Consider the following 15,120-nt stretch of genomic DNA (forward strand, 5'->3'; position numbering starts at 1 on the left):
GAAACAGCACGTTCATCATAACTTGAAGGTCATCCAGCCCCCTAGCCCACTGCCCACTTCCTTATTTAGAGAATGCCTAACTTTCTTTGTTCCTTGAAACCTGAAATATATTCTTGCCTTGTATGGGCCTTCGCGCCAAAAGTATGACTGACATCACCTTTGTACTGCCCCCTTCTCCTTCACTATATAAGAAGGAGCTGTAGCCAATAAAGACACCCTTGAACAGTGAGACGCTGCCTTGGGTCTTTTTTATTAACCTCTCACAGATTTTTTACAGGTGTGGTTGCTCTTCTGCTCAGCAAAATAGGAGTGCGGTTGTCTGAGAAGCCTTCCCAGCTAATTCCTGCTGGCCGGGCCCCCCTGGGGGGCTTCAGGACCCTGCAGGGATTTGAACCACCGTCTTTCTGCATGCAAGGCAAATGCCTTACCTGTATGCTACTCTCCTGCCCAGCCATGATCTCTCTCTCTCTCTCTCTCTCTCTCTCTCTCTCTCTCTCTCTCTCTCTCTCTCTCTTTTTTTTTTGTTTTTGGGTCACACCTGGCAGCGCTCAGGGGTTACTCCTGGCTCTATGCTCAGAAATCCCTCCTGGCAGGCTCGGGGACCATCTGGGATGCCAGGATTCGAACCACCTTCCTTCTGCATGCAAGGCAAACACCCTACCTTCATGCTATCTCTTCAGCCCCAATACTAACTATTATTTTTATCATTACTATTATTATGTCACACCTGGCAGTGCTCAGGGATTACTCAGAAATTACTCCTGGAAGGCTTGGGGTACTATATGGGATGCCTGGGATCGAATCCGGGTCAGCCTCATGCAAAACAAACATCTTTTCTGCTGTGCTATCGCTCCAGCCCCCTAATTATTATTATTTAATCTTTGATGAGCCTTGCAGAATAGTTGTCATTTTCATTCGTCACACTAGGAAATTGAGGTTCAAATATGATTTAATAATTGTCCCTGGGCTGGACAACAAGTATGGCAGGACAACAGATTTGGAATCCAGTTCTCTTTAATCCTGACAAGGGAGAGGAAGTAGGGGAGGTGGAAGGAGAAATGTCCAACCAGTCTTTGTTCAAGCTTAAACAGTCATGTTTGTTGATGGTCTCAACAGGAAGTTTGCGTAGAAGGAAGAGGCCCAAAGAAAGAAGGCCCGGCTCTGAGTCAATGTAATGTCATTTCCGTTGTCAGTGATTGGGTTTAGGGGTTTGTCTGCACAGTGAGTTGGGCAAGAGGGTGTGTTTGGAAAGTAGTTTCCTTCCCCTGATCATAGGTTCTTTTTGTACCTTCCTGTCCTCTTCCTATAATATGCAGTGGCAATGGTTGGAACTGTGGCAACATAGTAAAACCATGACAAAAAAGTCTGAGGTCAAAAAAGTCAAAACAGTGTAGAGGCAACCCAGAACAATGGTAGTGTCAGTATCTGGATGATGAGCTGAGCTGATAGTTGAATTCTGGAGCTGCCTACCTACAGCCATCTTAAAATAACAGAGAATAATTTTTCTCGTTGTTGTAGAATTTTGTTATCTATAGCTAAAAACATACATAATCAATGAATAGATATAGAAGGTGGTAAGCAGGGGCTGGAGAGATAGCACAATGGTTGTGCGTTTGCCTTGCACACAACTGATCCGGGATGGATGATGGTTCAAATCCTGGCATCTCATATGGTTCCCGTGCCTGGCAGGGCAATCTCTGAGCACAGAGCGTTGAGTAACCCCTGTGTGCCTGGTACGACCCAAAAACAAAACAAAACAGAAAAAAATAGAGTAGTAAGCTGGGGGAGAGAGAAAGAAAGAGAAAAAAAGATAGAAGAAATGAAAGGAAAAGAAAATTGGCCCTGGGCCCAGAGAGATAGCACAGCAGTGTTTGCCTTGCAAGCAGCCGATCTAGGACCAAAGGTGGTTGGTTCAAATCCCGGTGTCCCATATGGTCCCCCGTGCCTGCCAGGAGCTATTTCTGAGCAGACAGCCAGGAGTAACCCCTGAGCACCGCCGGGTGTGACCCAAAAACCAAACCCCCCCCCAAAAAAAAAGAAAATTGGCCCTTGGGAGATAGTTCAAAGAAAGCACATACTTTGCATGCAAGAGGCTCAAGTTCGACCCCCAGCACCAAATGCTCCCTGAAGTGACTCCCCTCCTGAAAAATAGACACACAGTTAAGGACTGTTCCACAGATTCATTCAAACATGGCCTCAATCAGATGAGATTATATATAGGAAGTTGTTGGTTTTTTTTTTTTTTTTTTTTTTTTTTTGGGTCACACCCGGTGGTGCTCAGGGGTTACTCCTGGCTATCTGCTCAGAAATAGCTCCTGGCAGGCACGGGGGACCATATGGGACACCGGGATTCGAACCAACCACCTTTGGTCCTGGATTGGCTGCTTGCAAGGCAAACGTCGCTGTGCTATCTCTCTGGGCCCATATATAGGAAGATTCGGGATTTCTGGGATGCAAAAAGCACAAATACTTTGGAGACATCCTTCATTTGTTTGTTGAGGCTATTATTTTTATTGTTGGAGGTCACATCTGGAATTGCTTGGAGGTCAGCAGGTCCACATTTAACAATGCTCAGAGAACTACTTGGTGACAGGGATCGAACCAAGCAAGGCATATGTTCTATTATCTGAGCCACATCTTTGGCCTCTGGGAGGGGGGTTCAGATGTAAAAAACATGCAATGTGTATGATAGGGCCTGTACTCATTTCTTGGTGGGGGGATACACCAGAAGTGCTCAGGGATTACTCCTGGTTCTGCACTAAGGAATCACTCCTGGTGGTGCTCAGGGGTCTATATGGGATGTTGGTGATTAACCCAGGTCAGCTGCATGCAAGGCAAATACCCTCCCCACTGTACTATTGCTTTGACTCCTATACTTTTTTTTTTGGTTTTTAGGTCACACCTGGCAGCACTCAGGGGTTATTCCTGGCTCTGGCTCTAGGCTCAAAAATCACTCCTACCAGGCTCAGAGCACCATATGGAGTGCAGGGATTCAAACCACTGTCCTTCTGCATGAAAGACAAACACCTGGTGCTGGAGAGATAGCATAAGAGATAGGGGGGCCGGGCGGTGGCGCTAAAGGTAAGGTGCCTGCCTTGCCTGCGCTAGCCTTGGACGGACCGCGGTTCGATCCCCCGGTGTCCCATATGGTCCCCCAAGCCAGGAGCAACTTCTGAGCACATAGCCAGGAGTAACCCCTGAGCGTTACCGGGTGTGGCCCAAAATCCAAAAAAAAAAAAAAAAAAAAGAGATAGGTAAGGCATTTGCCTTTCATGCAGAAGGTCATCAGTTTGAATCCCGGCATCCCATATGGTCCCCCGAGCCTGCCAGGAGTAATTTCTGAGCGTGGAGCCAGGAGTAACCCCTGAGCACTGCCAGGTGTGGCCAAAAAAAAAAAAAAAAAAAGACAAACACCTTACCATCATGCCATCTCTCCGGCCCCTTGACTCCTATACTATTTTTGTTTTGTTTTGCTTTGTTTTGTTTTGGGGCCACATCCGGTGGCGCTTAGGCATTACTCCTGGCTCTGCACTCAGAAATTGCTCTGGGAAGACTCAGGGGACTATATGGGATGCCAGGGATCCAACCTGGGTCTGTCCTGGGTCAACTGTGTGCATGGCAAACACCCTACTGCTGTGCTATTGCTCTAACTCCCTGTACTATTATTTTTGAAAGCACTACTTCTCAGACAGAGTCTAATGAAGGCACAACTCATTTTAAAATGAAGACTTGGGACTGGAGAGATAGCATGGAGGGAGGGCATTTGCCTTGCATGCAGAAGGATGGTGGTTCGAATCCCAGCATCCCATATGGTCCCCCAAGCCTGCCAGGAGTGATTTCTGAGCATAGAGCTGGGAGTAGCCCCTGAGCACTGCCGGGTGTGATCCAAAAACTAAAAAAAAAAAAAAAAAAAAAATGAAGGCTTGGATTTCAGGGAAGTGAGAAGTGTTGAGATTCTGCTTTCCTTTCTTCTTTTTGAACCACACTGGGCATTGTTCAGAATTTAGCCCTGACTCTGTGCTCAGAGATCACTCCTGGTGGGATTTAGAGACCAAAAATGGGTTCATCAAGGCTAATACCTTGGGGGCCAGAGTGATAGCACAGTGGTAAGGCCTTGCACGTGGCCAACACAGGAACAAAGCCTGGTTCGAATCCCAACATCTCATATGGTCCCCTGAGCCTGCCAGGAGCAACTTCTGAGCACAGGTCTCTCTCTCTCTCTCTCTCTCTCTCTCTCTCTCTCTCTCTCTCTCTCTCTCTCTCTCTCACACACACACACACACACACACACACACACAAGGAAAAAAAGGCTAACACCTTATTGCTGTTCTGTCATTAGGGTCAGCAGATTCTGCTTTTCTAAGTAGTTCTAGGGTGAGAGTGCAGAGCCACACTACCCTCTTGTAGTAAAGCTGTGGTAACAGTAAGTAATTTTAAATATATATTTCTTGTTCATCTTGCCTTTCTTTCTTTTTCTTTCTTTTTCCTTTTGTTTTTGGGTCACACCTGGCAGCATTCAGGGGATACTCCTGGCTCTATGCTCAGAAATTGCTCCTGGCAGGCTCAGGGGACCCTATGGGATGCCGGGATTCGAACAAATGCCCTACCGCTGTGCTATCTCACCAGTCCCTCTTTTTTTTTTTTTTTTTTTTTTGCTTTTTGGGTCACACCCGGTGACTCTCAGGGGTTACTCCTGGCTATGTGCTCAGAAATCACTCCTGGGGACTATATGGGATGCCAAGGGATTGAATCATAGTTTGTCCTAGGTTAGCACATGCAAGGCAGATACCCTACCGCTTGTGCCACTGCTTCGGCCCCTTTCCTTTCCTTTCCTTTCTTTTTTTTTTTTTTTTTTTTGCTTTTGTTGATGCTCAGGGGTAACTCCTGGCTATGAGCTTAGAAATTGCTCCTGGCTTGGGGGACCATATGGGATGCCGAGGGGATCAAACCATGGTCTGTCCTAGGTTAGTGTTTGCAAGGCAGATGCCTTACTCTAGCGCCACTACTCCGGTCCCCCTTTCCTTTTCTTTTTTAATCACACTTGGTGGTGGTTAGGGACTACTCAAGATATGGCACTTGGAGGTCACTCCTGGCAGAGTTCAGGGGGCCATGAGGTGTCAGATTGAATCCAAAACTCTTGCATGCAAAGTGTGTGCTCCAGTCCTTTAAGCCATCTCTCTGGTCCTGTATTTCCAGTTTCATGTTAAGAAAATACCCATGGGGCTGGTGCAGTAGTCCAGCAGATGTTTGCTTTGCATGCAGCCTACCTGGGTTTAATCCCTGGGATCCTATATGGTTCCCCAAGCACAGCCAGCAGTAATTCCTGAGCACAGAGCCAAGAGTAACCTCTGAACATATCTGGCTGTGCTCATCACAATAAAAGCTGTCTAACTGTCCTGGATACTCCAATGACAAAAATCAGAGTCCCCTGAGAGGGGGTCTATGAAGGGTGAAGTGTTTGATACCTTTGTTAGAGGCATTTTACAGTAAATAAAGGGAATGTGAATTCTGACTATATCTGAAGCATGGCATTTGAACATTTTAAAAATCTAGAGGCCTGGGGCTGGAGAGATAGCATAGTGACAAAGCATTTACCTTGCATGCACCCGATCCAGGATGAACAGGGATTCAATTCCCAGGTCCCCCGAGCCTGCCACGAGTGATTTCTTTCTTTCTTCTTTCTTTCTTTCTTTCTTTCTTTCTTTCTTTCTTTCTTTCTTTCTTTCTTTCTTTCTTTCTTTCTTTCTTTCTTTCTTTCTTTCTTTCTTTCTTCTTCTTTCTTTCTTTCTTTCTTTTCTTTCTTTCTCTCTCCTCTCTCTTTCTCTCTTTCTCTCTTTCTTTCTTTCCTTTCTTTCTTTCTTTCTTTCTTTCTTCTTTCTTTCTTCCATCCTTTCTTCTTTCTTTTTCTTTCTTTCTTTCTTTCTTTCTTTCTTTCTTTCTTTCTTTCTTTCTTTCTTTCTTCTTTCTTTCTTCCATCCTTTCTTCTTTCTTTTTCTTTCTTTCTTTCTTTCTTTCTTTCTTTCTTTTCTCTTTCTTTCTTTCTTTCTTTCTTTCTTTCTTTCTTTCTTTCTGTTCTCTCTCTCTCTCTCTCTCTCCTTTCTTTATTTCTTTCTTTCTTTCTCTCTCTCTTCTCTTTCTTTCTTTCTTTCTTTCTCTTTCTTTCTTTCTTTCTTCCTTCTTTCTCTCTCTTTCTCTCTCCTCTCTCCCTCCCTCCCTCCCATCCTCCCTCCCTCCCTCCCTCTCCTCTCTCTCTCCTTCCTTCCATTCTTCCTTTCCTTCCTTCCTTCCCTCTCCTTCCTTCCTTCCTTCCTTCCTTCCTTCCTTCCTTCCTTCCTTCCTTCCTTCCTTCCTTCCTTTTTTTGGGGGGGTCACACCCAGCAGCACTTAGGGGTTACTCCTGGCTCTGTGCTCACAAATCCCTCCTGGCAGGCATGGGGGACCATATGAGATGCTGGGATTCGAACCACTGTCCATCCTGGAGTGGCTGCTTGCAAGGCAAACACTCTACCAGTGTGCTATCTCTCCGGCCCCATCAGGAGTGATTTCTGAGAGCAGAGACAGGAGTAACCCCTGGGCACCGCCGGTTGTGACCCAAAAAACAAACAAAAAATGTAGAGGCCTGGAGAAATAATGCAGTGGCATAGCTCGCCTGTCTTGCAAACATGAGTCTGCACTGTATCATGACTTCAAGTCCCTAGTGTCCCACATGTGCTGAGCACAATCCTAACAAATCCTGTCTAAAACTGCAAGCCCTTGCCAACCCATACTACAGCCAGGAATGTGAAAGTAGCACAGGAGGGGCCAGGGAGATAGCACAGTGGTAAGATTTTGCCTTGGGGCCGGGAAGGTGGCGCTAGAGGTAAGGTGTCTGCCTTGCAAGCGCTAGCGTAGGACGGACCGCGGTTCGATCCCCCGGCGTCCCATATGGCCCCCCCAAGCCAGGAGCGACTTCTGAGCGCATAGCCAGGAGTAACCCCTGAGCATCAAATGGGTGTGGCCCAAAAACCCAAAAAAAAAAAAAAAAAAAGATTTTGCCTTGCATGCAGTTGATCCAGGACTGATGATGGTTTGATTCTTGGCATCCCATTTGGTCCCCTGAACCTGCCAGGGATGACGTCTGAACAGAGCCAGGAGTGACCCCTGAGCACTGCCAAGTGTGACCCAAAAAAAAAAAAAGGTGGCACAAGAGGCTGTGACCCTTGGCAAGTACTCCAACTATAATAATATTTAAGGGGGCCAGAGGTGGTAGAGTAGGTAGGGTGCTTGCTTTGCACACGGCTCATCCTGGTTCAATTCCCAACACTCATATGGTCTCTCAAATGATCTGGGATAATCCCCATCCAGAGAGCCAGAAGTAAGCCCTGATCTCAGCCAGATGTGACCCCCAAACCAAATGGTTTGAAAATAGGCTATTCGGGACCATAGTGCTAGCATAGTGGGTAGGACTCTTGCCTTGCAAGCAATCAACCTGGGTTTTTATCCCAGTGCCTTATATGGTCCCTTAAGGCCCACCAGGAGTGATTGCTAAGCACAGAGCCAAGTGTAAGCCCTTAGTATTATTACCAGGTGTGGCCCCCCCCAAAAAAAAAGCAAAAATGATGTTCAAGTACTATGGCAGGAGTTCAACCACTGCCGAGGATGTGTTGAGCACTGCAATGTGTGAACCTCTAGTACGATTGTGAACACCCCAACTGAAAGAGTGCAAACGGTGGTGAGCACCACAGCCTCATGCTGTGTGACCCCCTAGCAAGCAGCAGAGACTAATGCGAGCACTAGAAGAAGAAGCTAGCACAAAGTGCTTGAGTGGGAGCTTTCCTCGAGGTTTCTATAATCCTTGGGAACCCATCCCTAATCCCATCCCTTGGGAATTCCATCCCTAATAGCACATTTGTCCCCTGAGCACCAACTGGAAGCAGCCATTTGGTGCAGTCTTTCCCTCTCCCCAAATAATAGGTATGGTTTCATTTGTTTGACTCAGTTACCAAACTATTTAGCCCAAACAGATGCGGAAGGTGGGTAGAGGGCCTCTGCAGACAGATTCCGGGGTTTCCATTGGCTTCCGAATGTCTGTTACTTCTGCATCTTCTGTAATTTGTATACTAGGTTACTTATGTAACTTGTTTTTTATGTAATACCTGTTACTTTTGTATCATTTTGTTTCTTTTGCTGGGAGTTGGGGGGAAGTGAGAAACAAATTACCCAGTAGCCTGAAGCAGAGGTAGAAAACAGAGAATGTTTCATTAGTTTATAAAGAGCCTTACAACTAGATAAGACAGGGGCCAGAGTGGTGGCGCAAGTGGTAAGGCATCTGCCTTGCACATTCTAACCAAGGACGTACCATGTTCGATCTCCCAGCGTCCCATACGGTTCCCCAAGCCAGGGGCGATTTCTGAGCACATAACCAGGAGTGACCCCTGAACGTCACTGGATGTGGTCCAAAAACAAACAAAAAAACCCAAACAAATAAGATAGGGGCCAGAGAGAGAGAGAGAGAGAGAGAGAGAGTTCCACAGTAAAGATGCTCTAAGGCTGGAGAGAGGATATGGGTTAAGGCTCTTGCCTTGCATGCGGGTAACCCCAGTTGAGTCCCTATCATCGTATATGGTCCCAGAGCACTGCCTGGGATCACTTCTGAGCACAGACAATGGGGTAGTCTCTAACCTGGCTGGGTGTAGCCACAATCTCCCCATACTCTAATCCTTCTCGGTATTAGAAAGAAAAGGGGGGCCCGGAGAGATAGCACAGTGGTAGGGCATTTGCCTTGCATGCGGCCCACCTGGGAGGGCCAGGTTCTATTCCCGGCATCCCATATGGTCCCTCAAGCCTGCCAGGGGAAATTTCTGAGTTTGAGCCAGGAGTAACCCCTGAGTGTCGCTGGGTGTGGCCCAAAAACCAATCAATCGATTGATCAATCAATAAAGTTTAAAATATTTTTTGTCCCCCAATTCACAATACAGGTAAAGGGCCTGGGTTGAGGTGTATATGGGGTGCATTTACTATACCTCCTCTTTCTATACAGTCAGTGTAAAGAACACGACCTGTGGTAAGAATTGGGAGGCCTTATCTTTTCTTTTTTTTTTCTTTTTATTTATTTATTTATTTATTTATTTATTTATTTATTTATTTATTTTGGTTTTTCGGGCCACACCGTTTGATGCTCAGGGGTCACTCCTGGCTAAGCGCTCAGAAATTGCCCCTGGCTCGGGGGACCTTATGGGACGCCGGGGGATCGAACCTCGGTCTTTCCTTGGCTAGGCTTGCAAGGCAGACATCTTACCTCTATAGAGTGCCACCTCACCGACCCCTATTTTTTTTAATATGTATAAAATCCTTCACCAGTGCAACATTCCCATGACCAATATCCCAAGTGTCCTTCCTCTCCACCCCACACTGGCCTGTGCTCTAGATAGGTTTTCTACTTCCCTCATTCTGTCACATTTTATTATGATAGTTCTCAGTGTAATTATTTCTGTGACTGCACTAAAAATAAAATAAAAAAGAAAAGGGTTAGAGTGATAATAAAACAGGTAGGGTACTTTGCCTTGAACACAGTCAACACAAGTTTGGTTCCCAGCACCATATATATTTCTCTGAGCCCCCCAGGTGAAATTCCTGAGTATATAGTCAGCAGTAAGCCCTGAGCATTTCTGGGTGTGACTCAAAAGCCAATAAGACTGAATCGTGGGAACATTTTCTATGTTTTGCATATATTTTTATATGTTAACTTAATGTTCCTGACTACCTTATGAGGTACGTATTTTTTCTTTTACAGATAGGGACACCTGGACATTGAGAAGTACAGCAAATCTTTCAAAGTCAAAGTGAAGGTCATGTTCTTGTTTTGGGATCAGACCCAGACCCCTTAAGGGTTGCTCCTGTCACTGCTGGGGTACTAGTCAGTGTTGTTTTGTTTTTTTTTTTTTTTGGTTTTTGGGCCACACCTGGCGGTGCTCAGGGGTTACTCCTGGCTGTCTGCTCAGAAATAGCTCCTGGCAGGCACGGGGGACCATATGGGACACTGGAATTTGAACCAACCACCTTAGGTCCTGGATTGGCTGCTTGCAAGGCAAACACCGCTGTGCTATCTCTCCGGGCCCCAGTGTTGGTTATTGAACCTAAGACGCATCCCTTTGAGACATTTCCCTGGTCCCTAAACTGCCAAACTCTTTTATTTGGAGAGGCACACCCAGTGGTGCTCAGGGCTTACTTTTGGCTCTGTATTCAGGGCTCACTACTAGGGACCGTATGTGGTTCTGGGATCAAACCTGGGTTGGCCACATGCAAGGCAAGCACTGCTTCTGCTGTACAGTATCTCTCTGGCACAGATCTACACCATTACCACTGCTGCTTCCTGGCAGAAAAGGGGAAAGAACATGCTCAGAGTGAGAGAGCATGGGGCCTGAGCCATGGTACAGCAGGCAGGACTCTTGCTTTGCATGCAGCCAATCAGAATTTCATTTCCAAAGTCCTAAATGATTCTCCAAGCCCACTAGAAGTGATCCCTGAGCTCAGAGCCAGAAGCAAGCCCTGAGCATCACATGGTGTGGCCCCAAATATGCTTCCCAGTCTCACTAATTATTCAGGATTTCACAGATTCTGAGATGTTCTGGATGTGCATCCAGAGATCTCTGAAACCAGGCTGCATCTCAAAATCAATGACACTTTAGAGAAATTGAAATCCAGTAAGAGAAATGCAAAGTAAAACCACCTATCAGATGGGCAAAGAACACAACACTTGGTAACAAGTTCTGCTGGCAAAGGTGCAGGGAAACCAGCCTCTCAAAAGTTGGGAGATGGGGCTGGAGTGATAGCATAGTAGTTAGGGCATTTGCCTTGTATGCGGCTGACTTGGGTTCGATTCCTGGCAATTTGGTCCGAGCCAAACCAGGAGTAATTTTTTTTGGGGGGGGGGTTTGGGTCACACCTAGTGATGCTGAGGGATTACTCCTGGCTATGTTCTCAGAAATCACTCCTGGCTTGGTGGATCATATGGATGCCAGGGTATTAAACTGTGGTCCATCCTAAGTTAGCCATGTGCAAGGCAAACATCCTACAACTCGAGCCACTGCTCCGGCCCCCAGGAGTAATTTCTGAGTATAGAGTTAGAAGTAATTCCTGAGTACCATTGGGTGTGACCCCCCCAAAAAAAGCAAACAAAAAAATAGTCTTTTCTCATCCCAGCCATTTGAAAATGCTTATGAGGGCTGAAGAGATTAAACCGTGATTAGGGTCCTTGCCTTACACTTGGCCACCCAGATTCAATTCCCAGCATTCCATTGCTGCCTTCCAAGTAGCTTGAAGGAGCAGAGTGATTTGATTCCCAAGGATGCCAAGAGTGATCCCTGAGTGCAGAGCCAGGAGTAAACCCTGTTTTTGTTGGGTGTGCTCCCTACCTCCAAAAAAAAAAAAAAATCATTTATGGGGCCAGAGGAAAACAGAAAGGCCAGATTTGGCTGTACTCAGCTGAGCCATATCCCAGCCCCTGGGTATTGTTGATTCTTAGTCCAATCACCTGTGCTTCAAAGTAGCTTGAAGGGGCAGAGCAATAGTAAAGCACTTGTCTTATACATTGCTGATCAGGGTTCAATCCCTGGCATCCCATATGGTCCCCCAAGCACCACTAGGAGTTACTGAGCACAGCTCAGGAATAACCCCTGAACATTGCCAGGCGTGGCCCCAAAACAAAACCAAAGTAGCTTGAGGGGTGAGTAATATGGCTCAGAGAGCTGACACACACACTTTACATGTAGGAGCTCCTCACGTACTGGTTCCCTGAGCACTGCTGGATGTACACCACCCCTAAAAGAAAAATAAAGTAACTCAAAAGCTTTAGGGTTAGCTAAAGAGGTGGAGTTCCAGTTGAAGGCAGATAGATGCTCTGTCCTGACCTGTGGAAAAGCGAGCAGAACTTTCTGTCTAGCTTGTCGTTGCCACCTGCTCTACTCTACCACCAGGTAGCAGCACCCGGTCACCTAGCATGTGTTTCTGCCACAGCAGGAGGCAAGTGGGCAGGAATGAACACTCACCTGCAGCCAGCACTAGAAACCTCTAATCTGTGCTGGCAAGGAAGTGGTGAGAAAGGAACTCTCATGTTGTCTGGTTCAACTCCTATGAAAGAGGTATAGAGACATCAGAAAAGTAAGAATAGAGAGGCTAGAGTGATAGCACAGTGGGTAGGGTTTTTGCCTTGCCTGGGACCAACCTGGGTTCGATTCCCAGCATCCCTTATGGTTCTCCAAGCACTGCCAAGAAGGAACCCTGAGTGCAGAATCAGGAGTAATAATCCCTGAATGCTGCCAGGTATGGCCCCAAAACAAACCAACCAAAAAAGGAAAGTAAGAATAGAGGTGCCTGGGGCTGGAGAGATAGCATGGAGGTAAGGCGTTTGCCTTGCTATCAGAAGGTCAGTGGTTCAAATCCCATATAGTCCCCCAAGTCTGCCAGGAGCGATTTCTGAGCATAGAGCCAGGAGTTAACCTCTGAGCGCTGCCGGGTGTGACCCAAAACCCAACCCCCCCCCCCAAAAAAAAAGAACAGAGCTGCCGTACAACCCAGAAATTCCACTAAATTCCACTTCTCAGGATCTTGCCCCCAAGACACAAAAACATTCATTTGAAAGAATACATGCATACCATTGTTCTTGCAGCACTTAGTGCAGGGGTCTTCAAACTACGGCCTGAGGGCCACATGCAGCCCGCAGAGGAGTCTGATCCGGCCCGCCAGCAGTGAGCGCTGTTTGGTTGCCAAGATACCTGCCAGCATATACACTCAGTGTATATCCAAATATCAGGAACCATGCACTCAAAATGGTAACCATCTTTGGTAGCACTTATGCCTGTGAACAGACTTTTTCAAGAATGAAATCTCCAACCAGATCAAGATTAACTGATGCCCACTTGTATCACTAGTTACAGCTGGCAGTGACAAATATGGAACCAGACACTGACCATCTTTTTAGCCAAAAGCAGGCCCACAGTTCCCATTGAAATACTGGTGCGTGATCTGTTTGTTTATAAGTGGTTTTCATTTTATTTATATAAGATATGTGCAGTGTGAGTAGAAATTAGTAGCTAATATAGTCCGGCCCTCCAGCTCTCTAAGGGACCATAATCCGGCCCCCACTTTAAAAAGTTTGAAGACCCCTGACAGTGCAATAGCCAGTTGGAACCAAGCCAGGCACCCACGACAGTTGAGAAGGTGATGAAGCGCTGATCAACAGGCACGGTGGACTACTACGCAGCTGCAAGGAAGGATGAAACCATGCTTCTTGCATGGAACTGAAGGAGACTGTCTTAAGTTAGAAGGCCAAATATCAGTGATCCGATTTATCTTTGGTATGTAGAATAACTGAAATGCAAGGCATGAAAGCAGGGATACCTAGATTAATTTTCACCCTAGATTATAGAGATAAGGGCAAGGAAGAAATCAAGATGAGTGAGGAGCTGGAGCGGAATGACAGTACAGCAGTAGGGCGTTTGCCTTGCACGAGGCCAACCCAGAACAGAACTGGGTCTAATTCCCAGCATCCCAAATGATTCCCTGAGCCTGCCAGGAGCGATTTCTGAGTGCAGAGCCAGGAGGAACTCCTGAGTGCTGCTGGGTATTGCCCCCAAACAAAACAAAACAAAATAAAATTCAAGGTGAGTGAAATAAGAAGTGGACAGGGGTAAGGTATAGATCTAAACCCCAGAGCTAGGACTTGGAGAGACAGAATAGTGAGTAAAGTACTTGCCTTGCATGCGGCTGATCTAGCGTCAATCCCTGACACCTAAGATCCCTCAAGTCTCACCAGAAGAGATCTCTAAGTGCAGAGCCAGGAGTACCACCAGGTATGGCTTTCCACCTCTCCCAAAATAAAACAAACCACAGAGCCAACAACACTATAAGTCTAAGAGCCAAACTAATGATCAAATTTAAAATATGCTTGTTGGGGGCAGAGCTGAACATTTCAGCGAGAAGGGAACGTGCCTTGCATGCAGTCAATCTGGGTTCAGTCTCCAGCAGCCTATATGGTCTCCTGAACTTGCCAGGATTCTTGAGTGCAGAACCAGGAGTAAGCCAGAGCGAGGCTGGGTGTGGTTTGGCTCCAAACCAAAAAAAAAAAAAAAAAAAGTGCTTGCTAAGGAGCCGGATTCGGCTTAGGAGTGGGAGGGAACCTGGGGAGGTACATTGATGGGGTTAAGTTGGCACTATAGATGGAACTGGTGTCTTATGCTGAAACTATGTCAGGAACAATTTTGTAGATTATAGAGCCTCAATAAATGCAAACAAATGAACAACAACCAAACCCCCATGAGCTGATGCAAAAACTATGGTCCTTGGGGCCTGAGTTCTCCAGGGCCTTAGTGCCTCCAGCCTCAGCTGCTCCTCCAGCTGTTACTGGGCTCTCAGACTCTCAGTCTTTGTCTCAAAGCTCTCCCTGGTCACCTGCTTCCTCAGTTCCCCACCACCTGCCACCAATAAGAGGACCTGCTGCCTCTTACTTGCTCCTGTCTGCAAGTGGGAGTGAAGATACTCATCTCACCCTACTTGCTGGGTCCAAAGCCTGGAGCTCTCCAAAGTCTAACACAATAAACAGATAGTGGGGCCAGAGTGATAGTCTAGTGGGTAAGGTGCTTGCTTTGCAGGTGGGCTACCCAACTTGATTCACTGGCATCCAATACAGTCCCCTGTGCAATGCCAGGAGTGATTCTTGAGTGCAGTTATGAATAACCTTTGAGCTCTGTTGGGTGTGGCCCCAAAGCAAAACAAAACAAAACATATAAACAATAAACTGCACAAGGGGACCAAAGCAATAATAGAAGAGGGAGAGTACTTGATTTTTTGACAACCAATAAGGTTATGGTGGGCCTTGCATGACATGGCCCTCATGGACACTTGTTTACAACACCCTCAAGTCACACCCCTTTCCTCAGATCCTATGAACTTCCCAGTAGAGAGGGTCTGGGTATGAGGCTCTGGTTTGCCAGCTGGACCATTTCCCCAACCTAGGAAATCTCTGAAATCCTCAGAATTGGCTCAATTGTAGGACCTGTTCATTCCTGTGGGGCCTGGAAACAGAAAACCCAACCCTGTTCCCCAAGTTAGTTTATTAGGCCACTTTGGGAGAAGTTAGCTGCC

General features: G+C 46.6%; 1 non-coding gene across 1 annotated transcript; it reads right to left on the reverse strand.

The window, feature by feature from the left end:
- Positions 1-8,932: 8,932 nt before the first annotated feature.
- On the reverse strand, positions 8,933-9,060 carry LOC126019405 (small nucleolar RNA SNORA51). Its single transcript, XR_007499124.1, has one exon. It is a non-coding gene; the product is annotated as a small nucleolar RNA SNORA51 (small nucleolar RNA).
- Between the last annotated feature and the right edge of the window lie 6,060 nt (positions 9,061-15,120).

This window comes from Suncus etruscus, chromosome 9 (genome assembly GCF_024139225.1).
Source record: "Suncus etruscus isolate mSunEtr1 chromosome 9, mSunEtr1.pri.cur, whole genome shotgun sequence".
NCBI classification, from domain to species: Eukaryota; Metazoa; Chordata; class Mammalia; order Eulipotyphla; family Soricidae; genus Suncus; species Suncus etruscus.